The sequence below is a fragment of the Rhinatrema bivittatum genome, chromosome 1 (assembly GCF_901001135.1).
Source record: "Rhinatrema bivittatum chromosome 1, aRhiBiv1.1, whole genome shotgun sequence".
In the NCBI taxonomy this organism is placed as follows: domain Eukaryota; kingdom Metazoa; phylum Chordata; class Amphibia; order Gymnophiona; family Rhinatrematidae; genus Rhinatrema; species Rhinatrema bivittatum.
This window is the reverse complement of record NC_042615.1, coordinates 763,224,387-763,241,930: the sequence shown is the minus strand read 5'-3', so window position 1 is coordinate 763,241,930 and position 17,544 is coordinate 763,224,387. Positions and strand designations below refer to the sequence as shown.

The following is a 17,544-nucleotide window of genomic DNA, read 5'->3' as shown; positions in this document are numbered from 1 at the left end:
ATCTACAGCTATGCTGTAGAATTTCTACGCATTCCTCCGGATGCATTCATGTTCCCTCCATGCAGCTCCCATCAGGAGAGGGTAGAAGTGGAAGCGACATTACTACAGCTGTTGATTCTAAAAGCGGTGATTCCCGTTCTTGAATTGCAGCAAAATACAGGTCAATATTCAATTACTTTTGTTGTGCCCAAGAAGGAAGGGTCATTTCGGCCCTTACTGGATCTCAAGGCTGTCAACAGACATCTACGAGTCATGCATTTCAGGAGAGAAAGGGTGTCATAATGACTGTTCAAGCAAGGGATTACCTCGCCTCTCTGGATCTGACGGAGGCGTATCTGCATATTCCCATCCAGCAGGAACATCAGCAGTTCCTCTGATTTGCCATCCTGGATTGTCAATACCAGTTCCAGATGGAGCAACTCTTCAGGTCTGAGAAGGCTAGCACATCAGCATCAAGGAGCCATAGAACCGCACCAATGGACACTAAGCCATCAACATCGGTGGGATGTTGATGGCTTCAAAATTTTTTCAACATGTACAGATGTGGGCCAGATACCTTGACATATTTTTGTGTTTGGACAGATACAGAACAGCAAATGCAAATCTGTAATTTTCAATTGCATAACATTGTAACACATTGGCCTTTTTGGATATTTTGATTAAGCGCACAGAAAATGGCTTGCAAACCACCCTTTTCTGTAAACCCACAGATAGAAATAACTTGTTGATTTGAAAGTCATCATCCTAGACACTTCAAAAATGGGCTTCCTGTGGACCAGTTCTTTCGTGTACGAAGGATCTGTTCCCAAGATGAGGATTTTATCAACCAGTCTCATCTGCTTTCCATGAGACTGCAACAAAGAGGTTACCCTAAAAAAGTAATCAAAAAAGCTTTCACGAGCTCGCTTCTCAGATCGGGACCAACTTTTGCAATATAAAGCAAAATCAGATCGGGGAGCCATAGTGTCTGTGTGAAAACATACGAATTTCACCAAATGCATTAAAGAAATAATTCAGCAGAATTGGCATGTCCTAATGACACATGAGACCTTCAGAATTCTACCAATGTTTTCATATGCAAGAGGAACCAACATTAAACAACATATAGTAAAAGCGGCATTGACAGAAAAATCAGTCACTCACAGCAGAAGGGGAACATACACCATGCATGAAATATGATTTTTGTAATTTGACTATAGCAGGGCCATCTTGGAAGTATCCAAACACTGGTTACACAGTGATAGACACACAGTACTAACAGCAATTCAGATCATGTAGTTTATGTACTTGTATGTCAGTGTCCAAAATTGTATATAGGACACACATCCCGCAAGATGAAAACCCATTTAATTGAACATCGCAGTCCGATCACTACTAAGGATCTTGAAACACCTCTGGTACCACACTGCATATCCAAGGGACATTCCTTCATCGACTTCAAATAGACAATATTAGAGCACATCCCATTGCTCAAACGAGGGGGCGATCGCAATGCAAAGCTAAATTTTCGTGAGAACTTTTGGATTAGATACTGTAGAGCCTAATGGCTTAAATGATAAAATAGAGTGGTATACACTTAAACCATAGGCCATATGTATGATGCCAAGAGCTATACTTATTTGTGGTATATATGGTTAGGACCAGTGTTCGACACCCTGCTGTTTTGCGGGCTTTTCAGGAATAAAATGATGATGCAAACATGGATCCGCATCAGATGCTGAAAAGACACATAAGAGTAAGGACATCCCATAGAAATAAGCGCTGATCATCATTACAAAAGTAAAGGTGAGCATTCTTTCTATTTCTTTCCATAAACAGTTCAAGAGCCTAAGTAAGTTGGACAATACATATTTTAAATATAAATCAAAATACAAAGAAATAAGTACAAAATTAGTTATTTCTGTATAGGAGCTGAGCTGCTTGCAAACACATTTACGTTGAACATGTGAGGATTCAAGAAGTTGGCTGTTTCCCCTGAAGAAGGAGTATTCTCCGAAACGCTGCGGTGTCAGGTGTTTAGACGGCATCAAGAGGGTGAAAGAGTACTATAAATCATGTACTCATCATCGGAACAAGCATACAGCTTAAGAGGGTGAAGGAATACTACAAATCATGGATTCATCGTTGGAATAAGCACACAGCTTTCAAATTTAAGCAGAGTTAAGTTTATTATGATCAACACACAGCTTCAGCTGCAACCATCAGATAAGTGCAATCTTTGCTCAAAACGTTTATTTGCATGATACTTGGCATTGCAAAAACAAAAAAATCACCTAGTTTTTAAGAGACTGATTATATATTTTTCAAGGACACAGAAGCTCGCGCTCACAGGTTACCAGTTAAGATATTGTTGCGTCCATCAGTCTCAGACGGCTTCGCCCCATATGCCTCACCTTGTTCTCGGCTCGTCCCGCTTACCTTGGGAAAATGGCTATCGCCGCGTCTGCAAGCCACCCTCTCCAGCGTCCCCAGAATGGCTATGGCGTTGCCTCCCGTCATGTTCCTCCCAAGGGCCTACTAGGGTGCTCGCACGCTACCTACATCTTTATTCCAGCTATGGCGCGAACCTCGGGGGCGTCCCCCCTCGAGTGACGTCACAACATCCGGGTATTTAGCCTTCACTTGTTTGCTAGCTCATTGAGTTAGCAATGGATTGGATTCATCCAGTCTACGCTGCTCTGCTGCTTCCGTCCAGCCGCTGGAAGCTCTCTCTCTGCCCTTCGGGGTAACTACTAACCTGGGTACCTGCTCCTCGGAGGTCCACAACATCCTCAACCTAAAACAGATTTCAATAGTCTTTGGGGTTCGGGGTCATCCAGTTGCCACATTGGTCTGTACTGGTCAAATCTGCTATGAAAAAGACAATTCACTCAAACTTGCCTCCAAGAAAGGATCATAGACAGCTTGACATTTTGGCAAGAAAGTCTTTCAAAGCTCCATGCTTACCACTTGCATCTCTATTCACCCATTCTATATGGTATTCTATACCTCCACGACTGCATTCAGAAGTTAGCCATTTCTTCAACCTGCAGAGAGTGGTAGCTATTATCCCTAACCACTTCTGGATGTGAAAGAATGTTTCCATCACCACCTCTGTTCTGTCTTTCTTTTCAATTCTGTTTCATGTACCTCCTCAATTGGGGCTCAATGTTTAGCTTGGCTTAGTACAAGCAGCCTTCACGAATTTTTCATCAAAATTGGTGGACCTTCCTTGTTTAGGAGAGAATCTGTTTGGCGAAAAGCTCAGAGAAATGCTCGCTCAGATAAAAGATTAGAATGTAGCAGTACAGTCTCTCTCAACAGTTCCCAAACAGCTGTCTACTCAAAGATGCTCCTTCTTTGCAAATAAACTATCATACTTCCACAGACACCCTTACCAGTCTTTTCTGCAGTACCGTATACTGCCTTTACCAGCTTCTAGCCAAAACTTGACAGCAAGAACATTATCATCCTAAAACTATGTATCAGAGCTAACCCAAACTGGGTCCTAGTATTTGATGCCTCTGGACAGCCCTTACCCCTCTCTTCTAGTCCGGGGCAGAATACAGATCTTCCTACAAGTGTGGCTTCAGATAAGACTTTTGGGTCCTCGAAATTGTGCAGACTGGATACCATTTGAGTTTCTCTCGCCTACCAGCCCTTGCACATTGTGTGACTCTCCTTAGATTTCTCTCATCTGGTGCTGCTTTGCCTGGAAGTCCAATCACTTCTTCCTTAAAGAGCGATAGAGCCCATCTGTGCTTCCCAACATGAGCAGGACTTCTACTCTTGATATTTCCTCCTCCTCAAGAAATCAGGAGGATTGAGGCCCATTTTGGACTTCAGAAACATGAACAAACACCTACTGTGAGACAAATTCAAAACGAATTCCCTTAGTACAATTTGCTTTCATTCAAAAGGATGAATGGATATGTGCTCTGAACCTAAAGGATACATATGCATATATACCCATCTATCCTTCCCATTGGTGGTACTTTCGCTTGAAACTGGATTTTTCCCACTATCAATAAAAGGTACTCCCGTTTGGCCTGTCAGTAGCTCTGAGAATCTTTATGAAAGGTCTTGTCAAGGCATACAATTTTTCACCCACCTAGACATCGCCTGATCAAGGAAAATTTTTTCAGGAAGAAGTGCTGGGTATCTTTTACAAGACCACTTGTTTTCTGTAGAGATTTGAAAAGTCAAACCAAATGCCTACTCAAAGACACAGAATTATTCCGAATAGTAAAAGCGCAAGTGGATTATGAGAAATTGCAAGAAGCTTTTTTGATACTGAGAGATGGAGTTTCTAAATGGCAGATGAAATTTAATGTGGACAAATGCAAATTGATGCTCATAGAGGAAAAATAATCCATACTGTAGTTATGCAATGTCAGTTCCAGATTAGGAGTTGCAACCCAGGAAAATGATCTGGGCATCATTGTGGACAATAATTTTTAAACTTTTTGGTTCAGTGTGCAGTCAAAAAAACCATAGAGAATGTTAAGGATTATTAGGAAAGGAATGGAAAATGAATCTGAGAATGTCATAATACCTCTGTATCATTCCATGGTAAGATTGCACCTAGAGTATGTATGCAATTCTGGTTACTGCATGTCAAAAAGATATAGCCGAACTGGAAAAGGTTTAGAGAAGAATGACCTAAATGTTAAAGAAGATGGAATGACATCCCTATGAGGAAAAGCTAAAGAGGTTAGGGCTGTTCAGCTTGAGGAAGAGGCTTTTGACGAGGGATATGATAGAGTTCTATAAAATCATGAATGGAATAGAATTATTTACTATTTCAAATAATATAAAAACTAGGGGAGCTTCTTTGATTACTCATCTTTGAGAAGTGCCTCTCGATATCTGCAAAACTGCAACATGGTCATCAGTTCACACCTTTACGGCTCATTACTGTCTGCACAATCTAGCAAGAGCTGACAGTAAATTTGGACAGGCAGCTTTCCCTAATCTGTTCTTGCAGTAGTCCATTCTTCATGGTGGAATATAGGTTGCTTACTCAGTAAATGCTCCGCTGCAACCTTTGGCTTGGGACTCTCCACATGTAATGGCTAATTCAGCCTGCTTATCGATGTAAAAAGCAAGTTTGTTTACTATAAATGTTTCCTCTGCATTCAGGCAGGCCAATCCCTGCAAGTGGGTTGTGCACCTCTACCAGCAGATGGAGACTGAGTAAAAGCTGATGTCACAGACATATAGCCCTGACAGCCTGCCAGTATTCTCAGACTCCAGCAGATGGTGGACATACATTTCCCTTCTGGAGATGCCTGTGGTAAAAAAAAAAAAAAATAAGAGAAGAGAAGCTCAAGTGGTGTCCAAAAATCTTCTAAGGTGACACCAGTGGGTCCCTCCCTCAGTTGAGTGTTTTCAGTCAGGGATCTTACCTCAGGCATGGACTTAAAAAAAACAACAACAACAAAAAACAGTTGGAGCCAGAGAGAGGGCTCAGTGGTGATTGCTTGTGTCCTTCCCCCCCCCCACCCCCATAACAGAAGACCCGTTCATGCTGTCAGCCAGGGAAGGCTGAGCTCAGGTACGCAAAAAAAAATTAGAAGAGAAGAAGAAAAGTATAGGGAGGTTTTAGTTTCCTTCTTCCTTCCTTATTAGGTCTCTTTCCCTCTGTGCTGGGTGTTTGGCATCCTCCCCCCCCCCCCCTAACCCCCCACTGCTCTGTGGAGTTTAAAGTAGGGATGTGAATCTTGTGCCCGATCGTCTTGGAGGGAGAAAAAAATCTGATCGGTGGAGATGTGAATCGGAATCGGTTCCGATTCACATCGTTAATTTTTTTTAATGAGGCCCAACCCTTTAAAATTGACCCCTTACCTTCCCCCACCCTCCCGAACTCCCCCCCCCCCCCCCAAACATTTTACGAGTACCTGGTGATCCAGTGGGGGCGCGGGGACCGATCTCCCGTTCTCGGGCCATCGGCGCCATTTTGGCTGCCACTCAAAAATGGCGCCGATGGCCCAATTAAAAAAAAAAACCCACCCGACCCTTTAAAAATGACCCCTTAGCTTCCCCCACCCTCCCGATCCCGCCCCCAAAACATTTTAAAATTACCTGGTGGTCCAGTGGTGGTCCCGAGAGCGATCTCCCGTTCTCGGGCCATCGACTGCCACTCATAAAGATGGCGCCGATGGCCCTTTGCCCTTACCATGTGACAGGGTATCCATGCCATTGGCCGGCCCCTGTCACATGGTAGGAGGACTGGATGGCCGGCGCCATCTTTAAAGATCGCTCCCGGGACCACCACTGGACCACCAGGTACTTTTAAAATGTTTTGGGGGGATCGGGAGGGTGGGGGGAAGCTAAGGGGTCATTTTTAAAGGGTTGGGTGGGTTGGGTTTTTTTTTTTATCGGGCCATCGGCGCCATTTTTGAGTGGCAGCCAAAATGGCGCCAATGGCCCGAGAGCTGGAGAATGGTCCCCGCACCCCCACTGGACCACCAGGTACTCGTAAAAAATTTTGGGGGGGTTCGGGAGGGAGGGGGAAGGTAAGGGATTAGTTTTATAGGGTCGGGGTGGGTTTAGGGGTTGTTTTGGTGTGCCGGTTTTTCCGCCCTCCCCCCAAATATCTCCCGTTAGTGTCCACTAACGGGAGTAACGATTTTTCACGATAAATCAGGAAAATTTCTATTGTATCGCGCACTCTAACGATTTTTGACGATTTAAAAAATATCGGACAATTTTTTAAATCGTCAAACGATTCACATCCCTAAGAGGTAGTGCAGGCTTGGCATGCTGAGCAGCCTTTGGCTAGGCCCCATTCGAAAGGCTTGGTTTCTTAGGCTGCATTGGCATTTTTTCCCACGTGCTGGCAGGTAAGTGCGCTGCCCAGTGGTGAACGAACATGAGTGCACTTGCTCATGGACGCATAAGGCCACGGAGTATACGTGTATGTGTTCTTCAGCACGGGAGGGGGAATTTATGCGAATAGGTTACGCACATGCAGGCACTTGTGCGCGTACTATATGTATCTGAGTACATGCTGTCTGGGCACATGCTACCTTGGCCCTTTAGTGGGTGCATATTGCGCGTGTACTCCCAGACACAGTTGGTGTGCGCAGGTGGCTGTCTCTCTCTTGGTGCCAGACAGCTATAGCTCAGGGAGCTTACGGCTTGCCATATAAGGGCAATACAGCCATTGCTTTCTCTAAGCTTGTGTCGGCACTGTTTGAACAAGGTGATTTACCTATTTTGGATGTAGCTGATGCTGGGCCATCCCCTCGGACTAAGAGGAGAGGGGCGGAAGGCGATACAACAAATGTATCCCCTCCTAATTGATTTCCCATGTCAGAGACATCTGTGAGAGATATGGGTAAGTCGGACAGTGTTAAGTTTGGACCTATGGGTCCTGGTGTGGCTCAGTCTTCCTTTTCCTGGGTGGAATTTTTTTTTTCAGGGTCTTCAGACCTTTCTTTAGGGTCACCCAGTGGAACCCTTCTCTGTTGGGTTTGCATACTCGGGGCTCCCACTTTTCAGCCTGTGCATGGAAGCACTGCTGTGGGACGGTCCCTGGAGGTGGTCAGGAGGATATGGATGAGGATTTGGATTTTTTTCCCCCCTAGAAGAGGGGAAAATTCTCTGGTTTTGGAGCCATGTAGGACTTTTTTTTTTTTCCCCCATTCTTTCACAGAGGTGTCTTGCCAAGTCTGTTTTCTCAGATTCTAAAGATGCTTGCTGTGGTTGGGGATGACTCTTCGGGTATGCCAAAAAGGACACCATATTGGTCATCCTACGCAAGATGTCATGTTTCTTCCCCTCTTGGATGTGATTCAAGAGTTGATTGACCTTGAATGGAGCATCCCTGAAGTTAACTTCATGAGGGATGTGCTTTAGTGGGATTGTAGCCCTTGGATCAAAGTCAAGGGAACTTCTGCAATTCCCAAAGGTGACTACCTTAGTAGGTGCTGTTACCGAGCAAAACACCATCCTGGGGTAAGGAGGGGCAGTTCTAAACGATGCTCAGGATAGGCGGATTGAGGCTATCATTACGCCAGTCTTTGAGGCCATGGCAATGAATTTGTAGTTTTTGTCTTTTTGCTCCCTAGTTGCTTGGACTGGTTTGCGTTTCAAGAGACGCAAGGAGCAGGGCCCGATGGCAAATCGGTATAGAACTGGAGGCTGCATTCTTAGCTGATGCAGGCTGTGACTTTCCTAGCGTGTAGTCAGACTCAGGACCAATGGGTATTGTGCTCTTCTGCTAGCAGATGGGAGACCGAGTCAGATTTCAAAGCTGATGTCATCCTGGGTACATATACCCCTGCACTGACCTCACTTCCTCAGTATCTCTCCTTCTCCTAGCAGATGCGGACACTATACCACATTCTAGAATAGTGTTAACAATTACAGCAAAGAAGAAAGAAATTTACCTTTAAGAAGTTCGAGCCCCGCTCTCCTTCGGTGAAACCTAAGTGTCCCTCCCCCAAATGATAATTCCTGAGGTGATTTCCGAGATCCCTCAGAGGTGAGCCTTGGTCCGGTAGCTGGTTCCTGGCATGGACTTAACCCCCAGGGTGGCTGAAAGACAGCAGGTGCAGAATCGAGTGTGGCGGTGAAGGTATTCCCAGGGCTCCTCAGTCTTCACAATGAAGTTGCGGGAACTCACCTATGGAGGTGAGTCCAGATTATGACGGACCAGTGGGTCCTAGAAGTGATAAAAGACAGCTATGTTCTGGAATTCCTTCAGATTCCTCTGGATGTCTTTTATGGTCTCTCCGTGCTACTCTCCGCAGAAGAGAGAGGTGTTGGAGACTATGTTCAGAAGGCTGTTGGACGCTATTCCCATTTCCTGTCAAACCCAAGAAGGAGTGGTCCATTGATCCATCTTGTATCTTAATTGTCTTTGGCATTTCTCATTTCCGGATGGAAACTTTGCATTCCATAATATTGGAAGTACAAATAAGGGAGTTTCTCATGTCTTAGATCTGACAGAATAAACAAACAAATAGGAAAAAGCCTCACTGAATCACAGTAAATCCCAATAAGTCAACGTTTATGAGGAAAAAATGGCTCAAAAAATATTATACTCACATAAAAAATGTGAAGATGGACAGTGGTTGTTTCATACATTCATTTTAAGAGGTACCCAACAGGGTTACTCAATGCACTTGTTTAATCATTAACAAACCACTGAAGGACTCATAGCTATACATTCACCAGGAGCCTTGCCATTCTGGGCCGTCATATTCAAGCTCTATCCTTTGGGCTGGCGATTGCTCCCAGGACCTTCTCCAAGTTCCTGGTAGTAGTTGCAGCATCTCTGTACAAAAAAGGCATCCTAGTACATTTGTATCTGAACGGCTTACAGCCATCTCAGATGCTGGAGTGTTTCGGCTTACGATTCAACATGGAGCTGGGCAGAGTATTTCTGCAAGAGAGTTGCATTCAGAAGTTAGTTGGTCAGGTTCAGGCCCTGAGGAGGACTATTAGTCTAACGGTGCGGTCGTATCTTCAGGTCCTGGGGTCGATGGTGACCACTTTGGACATTGTCCCATATGCAAGGATGCTCCTGCGATCACTTTGACGCACGTTGCTTTCCTAGTGGCATCCGCAGTCACAGGAGTGCATGGTGTGAATTAATTTGCCCCTGGCTGTGAGCATTGTTGTAATGGTGGCTATAGGCGGATATCTCAGGAAGGAGATTTCCCTGGAGTTCCCGAGCTAGTTGGTTCTCATTGACAGATGCAAGACTTCTCAGTTGAGGCTCACAGTCAGGAGTTGGAAGCGTGTACAGTTCCACTGACATGTTGGTAGTTTGCCGAGCAGCTGGCAGCTTGTGCGGTCATGGTACTGTCAGACAATGCATCAACAGTGGCTACATCAGTCATCAAGGCGGAACCAAAGCTTTTCAGCTTATGGTGGTTCACTGAAGTACTCGGTTTTTGGTTTTGTAGGTGTCCACCACCACCAACAGAGGTATCACGGTTCTTCATTCGTAGTAGAGGTCAAAGAGTGCAGAATATCAATGCTCTCATTCAGATGTGGCCACAGGTCAGGATGGTATATGCCTTCCCGCCATGGCCACTGATAGGCGGGATTGTTCAGAAGATTTAGCCAGATCAAAACCATATTTCTGATGGCTCCAGATTGGCAGCAAGTGAGCAGTCCTCTAAGGCTGCTGCTTAGGACAGATCAGTTGCATCAGCGACCCATTCCACACAACGATCTGGGTTGTTTTTGTCATATGGTTTGGCCCTCAAAAGTTCTTGGTTGTTGAAGCATGGCTATCCTTTTGCAGTGATTTCTACTTCGCTCTGGGCCAGAATAGATTTTTCTACATCTCTGGCCTTTATCACAGTCAGAGTTGAGAGGCCTGGTGTGAGAAGTGAGATGTAGTCTTTCAAGAGGAAATTCCTTTAATTTTGGAATTTCTGCCAGAAGGTTTGCTTAAAGACTTGGCCCTTGCCACCCTAAAGGTTCAAATGGTAGCTCTTGCTTGTTATAGGGGGCAAGTTAATGGCAGGCCATTGTCTTCTGATCCAGATATGTTCCGGTTCTTAAACAGTTCCCATCTTTCATCCACTAAAGGTCTTTCCTTGTGGCTATTTGCATTGAAGTTTCTTTTTTTCTCATGGCAATCTGTTCAGTGCATTGGATTTCCCCTGGACCATTTCAGTGTGCGACTTCTTTTGCCGATAGTGATTTCGAGAGTTTCAATTGGATTACTCCTTTTTCCCCCTGCCCATGCTGGACAGGGATAGTGCTGTGCATGAGTATCATCTTTTGTGGGCCTTGGAACTCAGGCAGCATCAGATGAAGTACTTGATGATTTCTAAATATTTCTGGAAGTAGGGTTGGCTGTTTGTGCTCCATGGTGGAGGTAAACAGGGGGAACCAGCAACACAAGCAACTATAGCCCATTGGAAAAACAATGTTGTGGAAGCCAAAATTCCTTTTTCTCTAAGCAAGTTAGAGAGCATTCCACTAGAGCTCAGGCAGTATCGTGGGTGGAGCCTTGGTTATTGTCTCTGGCCGAGTTTTTCCCAAACAGTGATGTGGTCTTCCTTGCAAACCTTCTGAAGCATTACTGCTTGGATGTTCGGGCTCCGAAGGGTGCAACCTTCATGCGTGTGGTGTTAACTGGACCGCGGGCAGCCTCCTGCCCTGTTCAGGAGTAGCTTTGGTACATCCCACTTGTGGGGATTGGCCTGCCTGTGTGCAGAGGAAGGAGAAATTACTACTTATCTGATAATTTCCTTTCCTCTAATGAAGGTAGGCCAATCCCAGACCTGCCCTTGGCTGCCAGTTTTTGCCTTTGGTTCACCCTTTAGGTGTGAACGTTGCAGAGGGTGATTCTTGCTATTTGTTGGCGGACTGGTAAGTGTCTTAATAGGACCCTCATTTTAGTGAATATTAATTCTTTTGTCTGTGCTCAGTGTTCCCTATTGGTTGGAAGAATGAATGGTTGATTGTTAAGTCATGTTCAATAATAATCAGTTTGTCCAGTTTGGCTTTTCCAGGGAATACTGGTGGGCTGATGTCTGGGCAGGGCTATATGTGTGTGACTTCAGCTTTTATTCAGTCCCCATTTGCTGGTAGAGGTGCACAACCCACTTGATTGGAGGAAAGGAAATTATCAGGCAAGTAGTAATTTCTCCTTTCCATAGATAGCAGGATGAATTATCCATGGAGTATCTACCCACCTCTCTGGAAAGTCTACTCTGCAGCTAGAATTACTGCTGATATAGACTGAAAAGGTTCAAGAGGCAGCGCTCAGGTAGGAACGTCTGGGCATGCTCAGTAAAGCTTAAAGCTCTAGCTAAGAGAGACAAGTCCACTCGGTGCTGTTGGATGACCACCCACATATAATGGTTCTATGGAAAACACCGTTTCTGGTAAGCATGTATATGCTGAATGCAATTTGTCCCTGATGGGCAAATCCTGCCAGAAGTTTAGAATCCCTGGTCATCACGTAAATTGACATTGTGTTATGTATTCAGGGACTTTTTTAAATTTTATTTATTTATTTTATTTTTTTTTTTTACAATTTTTCTCAAGAATTTCCGTGTCTATTATAATAAACAAAAGCTGTAAAAAATCAGTGGGGGAAAAAGGATCCTCCCCCCCCCCCCCTGATTTTTTCCTGCTTTTGTTCCTTTTCATAAACACACAAAAATAAAATATACGCTGAAAACAAAGGTCCGTATGTGTATTAAAGATTGCCAGGATTTTATTATCCCAGTTGTCCCTCATGTTTTGGATAGGAATGCTTGTATTCATGATAGGTATACTACTGACAATTTGTATCTGAATTTTTCCTATCTCCATCTATTGCTTTTGTAATTTAAAGCCTTTATTTTATCTATTTATTGAGACTAACAAAAGTAAAATGGCGTATAAAAAAAGTGTGTGAGCTTTAAAAACTGACAGTTAAAATGACAGTAGGGCCTGTGTAAATGGAAAATAAAATCAAATATTACTACACTAAGGTTAGAAAGATGATTGAGGGTGATAGTCTGATACCCTAAACCTTCTTCCCATAGACACAGAATGGGAGAGAATCCTTACTGAACCAGGCCATTCATTGTTAGGTATGAATGATGCCTCAAAGCATAGCCAGGCTTTTCTTGCATAAGATAAAAGGCTGGTGCTTGCACTAACTATGTATACTGTTTATCTTTTGGGTAAAAGAACTCTCCAAATGTCGTATATATCAGCATTTAAAATATATATATGTTTTTTGCAGGATTTTCTAAAGGATTTTTATCAAATTCAAAATTAACTGTACATTTAATTAAAATGGTTTCTTATTCAGTCAGTGCCCCATTGGGGCACCTTTGATATTACAGCCACTTTCCTCCATTCTTTCTGGTCTTTTGCACTCCTTGTATAATCAGTCAGTTTTTATCTTGTCTAAACTTTTAATGTCAAGCTTGTCCTGTATCATCGTCTTTCTTTATCTATCCACAGCATGCTAAAGGATGATGCTAGTAAGGGTTGGGTCTTCTTTTATATATGAAAACTGTTGTATTTTTCTTTACAAGATTTCAAGTAAAGGTTTGTATTTAGCAAATGCTTGCCTTATTTAATCTTTCCAAGACTCATTTGTTCAATGTGCAGTATATGCTACACATGCAAGTTGTCTAACCTAACTGCATTTCAAAGAGGTTTAGTTTTTCAGTGCCTTAGTGTCCATGACTCGCAGTCGGAGGCTTATTGAAATAACAGCAGGTAACAGGTGGTGGTCATTTTCATTTTGCTAGTTGTCTAGTAGCAATGGTTTTTAACTCCAGGGACAAGCAGGATGGCAGTCCCAAAACACACGCGACATCATTAGAGCACGGCATGGAACTTTTGAATTCAAAGCTGCTAGAAGCTTTGAGAATACCTTACTGGGCATGTGCAGCCCTAGCCACTCCCTGCAGGACTCCCCAGTCTCATTTTTCTGTGGAGCCTTTAGGTCATGGTTTATCTCTGCCTTCCACAGTTACTGCAAGGAAAGCTTTTGGAGCTGTTTTTCACAGGATCCCATGGATAATCTTTCTTTCTCTCTCTTTCTTTCTTTTCAGGCTGTTTTCCAGCCTTTGGGTTGTATATTTATTTCATGTTAAGCAGCGGAGGGCCTATAGATATTAGCACGGCCGAGTTAGGTCTTTTTGCCTTGTAATAGAGGGGCTTTGTCTGGATCAGGTGACTTGGCCTAATCTATGTGTATCGACATAGAGTGATCTAGGATGGCACCATCCACCTTATACCAAATTTCATCATGATAGGATGAGTGTGCAGAAGCAACCTAAGTTTCTGCCGGAGGTGGTTGGAATTCCATCTTAACCAGTCAATTGTCCTTCCAAAATTTTTTCCCAGGCCATCTGTCTACCACAGTGAACCACCATTGCACAATTTGTACCGCAAAAGAGCTTTGGCCTTTTTAACTGGTGCAAAGAAGCCCATAGAAAGTCCACCCAGCTTTTTGTTTCTTTTGGCACAGACAGACTGGGGAGTGCCATTGCCAAACAGACTATCTATAATTGGCTAGCAGATTGTATCTCCTTTTGTTATGCTCAGGTGGGGCTGAATCTGGTGGACCATGTCAAGGTTCACTCCATCTGAGCCATGGCAGTGTTGGTGACTCATCTTCAATCAATCCCCATGATGTTCCCTCAACTCATTCATATCTCCCTACTGTTTAGACAGCGATGGCCATCATAACAATAGGTTTGGCCAGTCTGACCTGGAGAACTTGTTTGAGGTGTAGAACCCAACTCCTTTCCCTCCTAGGGCCAGTCTTTGTTCCAGGCTGCCCCTTCATAAGTTAAGTATAAAATGGAAAAAAGGCTTGCTGCCAATAAAAATATTATTGCACCCATTGCTCATTTCCCCTTTTTGTTGTTGGACACAGCCTGTAGCTAGGGATTCCCCTTTTATGAGGACTGCTATCCTGCTTGTACTCTGAGAAAGCAGAGTGGCTTACCTGTAATGGGTATTTTCAGACTACAGCAGGATGTTACTCCTCACAAAACTCGCCCACCTTCTTGTGGGCTGTAAATAAACATTTAACACTGGCAGTTAAAAGAAAAGATCTTTATTCAAGGAAATGGAATATTCCAGGAGAGTGCAATTACCAGCAAGATGATTGAGGCGCAGTCTTGGAGAACATTATTGATACAGTAGGTAAAATAGGACACCATCTCTAAATTACACACCAATAAGTTAGTTTGCATAACATTTTCCTAATTGATTGCCATTATAATTTTATCTCATGTATGGTAATGAGATTGAATTCTTGTCACATGATTTCTTGTAAATTGAGCCAAAAGGCAAAAACATGATATGCATAAAGTTAAGTTTAAATCTTCGTAGCTAAGTGATTGTGAAAAATCACAAAACGGAGCAATTGCCAACTTTTAGTAGATCCAGTTTATTTAGTGTATTTAGTGCACACCTTTTCAGTGTAACTCAAGGTGATTGGCCTGGTCAACTGAAAAACACAAACACAGGCCAACTGGGCCTTCTAAGATTGGGCAACCTCCCTGTAGATTTGGATTCTCTGGTTTTTTTTAATGCTAAAATACAAGACTGAAGGGACCCTGTGTGAATGGTGAGGCATAATGGCATGTGTGGACATGCTCAGTGAGGCACAGTCAAAGTTCTGTAAACTTTGGCATAAGTTTTCCATGCCAGGCTCTGTCGGCTGATATCACCCATGTGTGAGGACCAACATCCTGCTATCCTTGGAGAACACCTGTTTCAGGTAAGCATCTCCGCTTATTTGTCCATCCCACCAACATAGCTTTTTATGCTTGCAAGTTACACGAAGTATGAATGTGAAAAGTTTTGGACTTTTCCACGTTCAGAGGGAAGTTAGCACACTTGTTTCCAAAACTAACATGGCCAAAACAGTAAAATTAATTGAAAAAAATCCATAATTAAAAGCAGAAGGGGAGAAAATGTAGACCAGGGATAATGAACTCCAGTCCTTGAATGCCACAAAAAGGCCAGGATTTCAGGATATCCACAATGAATATGCGTGAGATGGATTTGCATACAATGGAAGCAGTGCATGTGTGTGTAATCAGCCCGTAAAGAATCACATTCTCTCCTGGACTAACACTGCTACTAGAATTCAGCACTGCACAATATGAAGGGTCCTGGTATATAAAAAAAAAATATATATATATATAGATAGATATAATCTGTGTGTGTGTGTGTATATATATGTGTATATATATATATATATATTTCTATCTACACATATATATACACACACACACACACATATATACACACACATATTCCACAGAGGAAATGTACTCTAATGATTTCAGCAGCAGACTTGGAATCAGGGAAGCCAGGGTTCAAGTCTGCTGACACTCCTTGTGATCTTGGATGAGCTACTTTACTCTCCATTGCCTCCGGTACAAACACAGAGGCCTATTTACTGAAGGTTTTCTCCCAATTTGCGTCTGTGGGGAAAAATGTTTAGTAAACTGGGCACATAAATTGTAAGCCCTCTGGGAACTGGGAAATACATCCATGTACAGTAGGCAACTTGCCGTAAGCTAAATCCAAATAAATAAAATAACACTGCAGGAGTCCAGGAGATTTTTGAAAAAATATTTAATGTGGGACTACCTCTGGTCCAAACAGACATCTGTGTAATAATATTAGTAATTTGTTCTCTAATATGGTTTATCAAAGAATACTACAAATGCTAATCAACTTAAAGATCCTATACAAAAGTCATATTGGGGTCATTCCCCCATGTATCAAATCACCGTTAACATCTTTATCTTCCAGAGACAGTCTAACCTGCATTTTCATGCCACCATCTAGGAGAAAATGTGTGCATGGTTTTATTGTGTGTTAAAAAGCTTCTGCCTCATTTGACATCTTGGTCTCAGCCTTTTGTCTTCTGTATACCGGAAACATGGTGATAAAACATATGATTTAAAATAAAAACTGTGTGAATCATGAATAAGGAGTTTGTTGGCTGGGCAGCCTCATTCCTAACCCTTTTAGTGCCTACCGTCAATCGTGCTACAGTATTGGAGAGATTCCAGTTCCAGGACTGAGACAAGTGTCTGCTGTAGGTCATCATTCTGATTAGTCTGTTTACCTTTTATACATCTGCTGGAAATGATGGGTCCTACAGGTGAATCTGGAAAACGGAGACATCATTTCCCAGTATAAGCCTAAAAATCAACTGACTCAAATTACATACCAGGATTCTTGCTTCCCTTGTCCTCACATTAAGTGCAGTGCTGAATTCTAGTAGGAGTGTTAGTCCAGGAGAGAATGTGATATTTACAATCCCAAACAAAATCACCTCTAATAATGTTTCATCTAGCATACCATTATGAAAAAATGTAATCAATCAATCAAAACCACCTACTTCCCACCCCATAAATCCCATGATCATCATCCACCAGACTAACTTATCCTCACCAATCTAATTATATCTGACTAAGAATGAGGAAAAATATCCTAACTTCAGCATTCTCTAGTCCTGGGGGAATTCTATGCTACAGCGGAGCACCGAATTTGCGCAGAAAATGGCAGAGGAGAACCCGGCATGCCGCGAATGGAGCGCGGCGAAGATGAAGGGTCCTGGTGAGAGTAAATATGTGAGAGCAGGGAGAGGGGTGTGGGGGAGGGGAAGGTGAGAGAGCGGGGGGGATGCTTGAGTGTGGATGCCAGAGAGAGGGAGCCTAGATGGGGAGATTGTGAAGAAATGTGTGAGAGAGAGAGATTGGGAGCTTATGTGCATGAAAAAGGGATCACGTGTATGTGAGGGTGCTAGCCTGTGTGAAGGGATTGTGTATGTGTGACAGAACCTGTGTGAAGGAGTGTATGAGAGAGAGACATAGGTAGCCTGTGTGAGAGAGAAAGGGAGCTTGTGTGGGTGTGTATGCAAGAGAGAGACCCTGTATGTGTGTGTGCGAGAGAGCCTGTATGAGGGTGTATGTGTACTAATGAGAGGGAGCATGTGTGTGAGAGAGAGAGAGGGAGCCTGTGTGACGGGTAGTACTGAGAATGGGGTCAAACTCTGGAACTGGCAATAGAGTAGACGGGGTTGAGCCTAGAGGTAGTGGGGAGAGA

General features: G+C 43.3%; 1 protein-coding gene across 1 annotated transcript in view; it reads left to right on the top strand.

Moving 5' to 3' along the window:
* SEC11C (SEC11 homolog C, signal peptidase complex subunit) overlaps positions 1–17,544 on the top strand; it is a 62,260-nt gene that overhangs the window by 12,538 nt on the left and 32,178 nt on the right. The gene's annotated exons all lie outside the window — the stretch shown is intronic.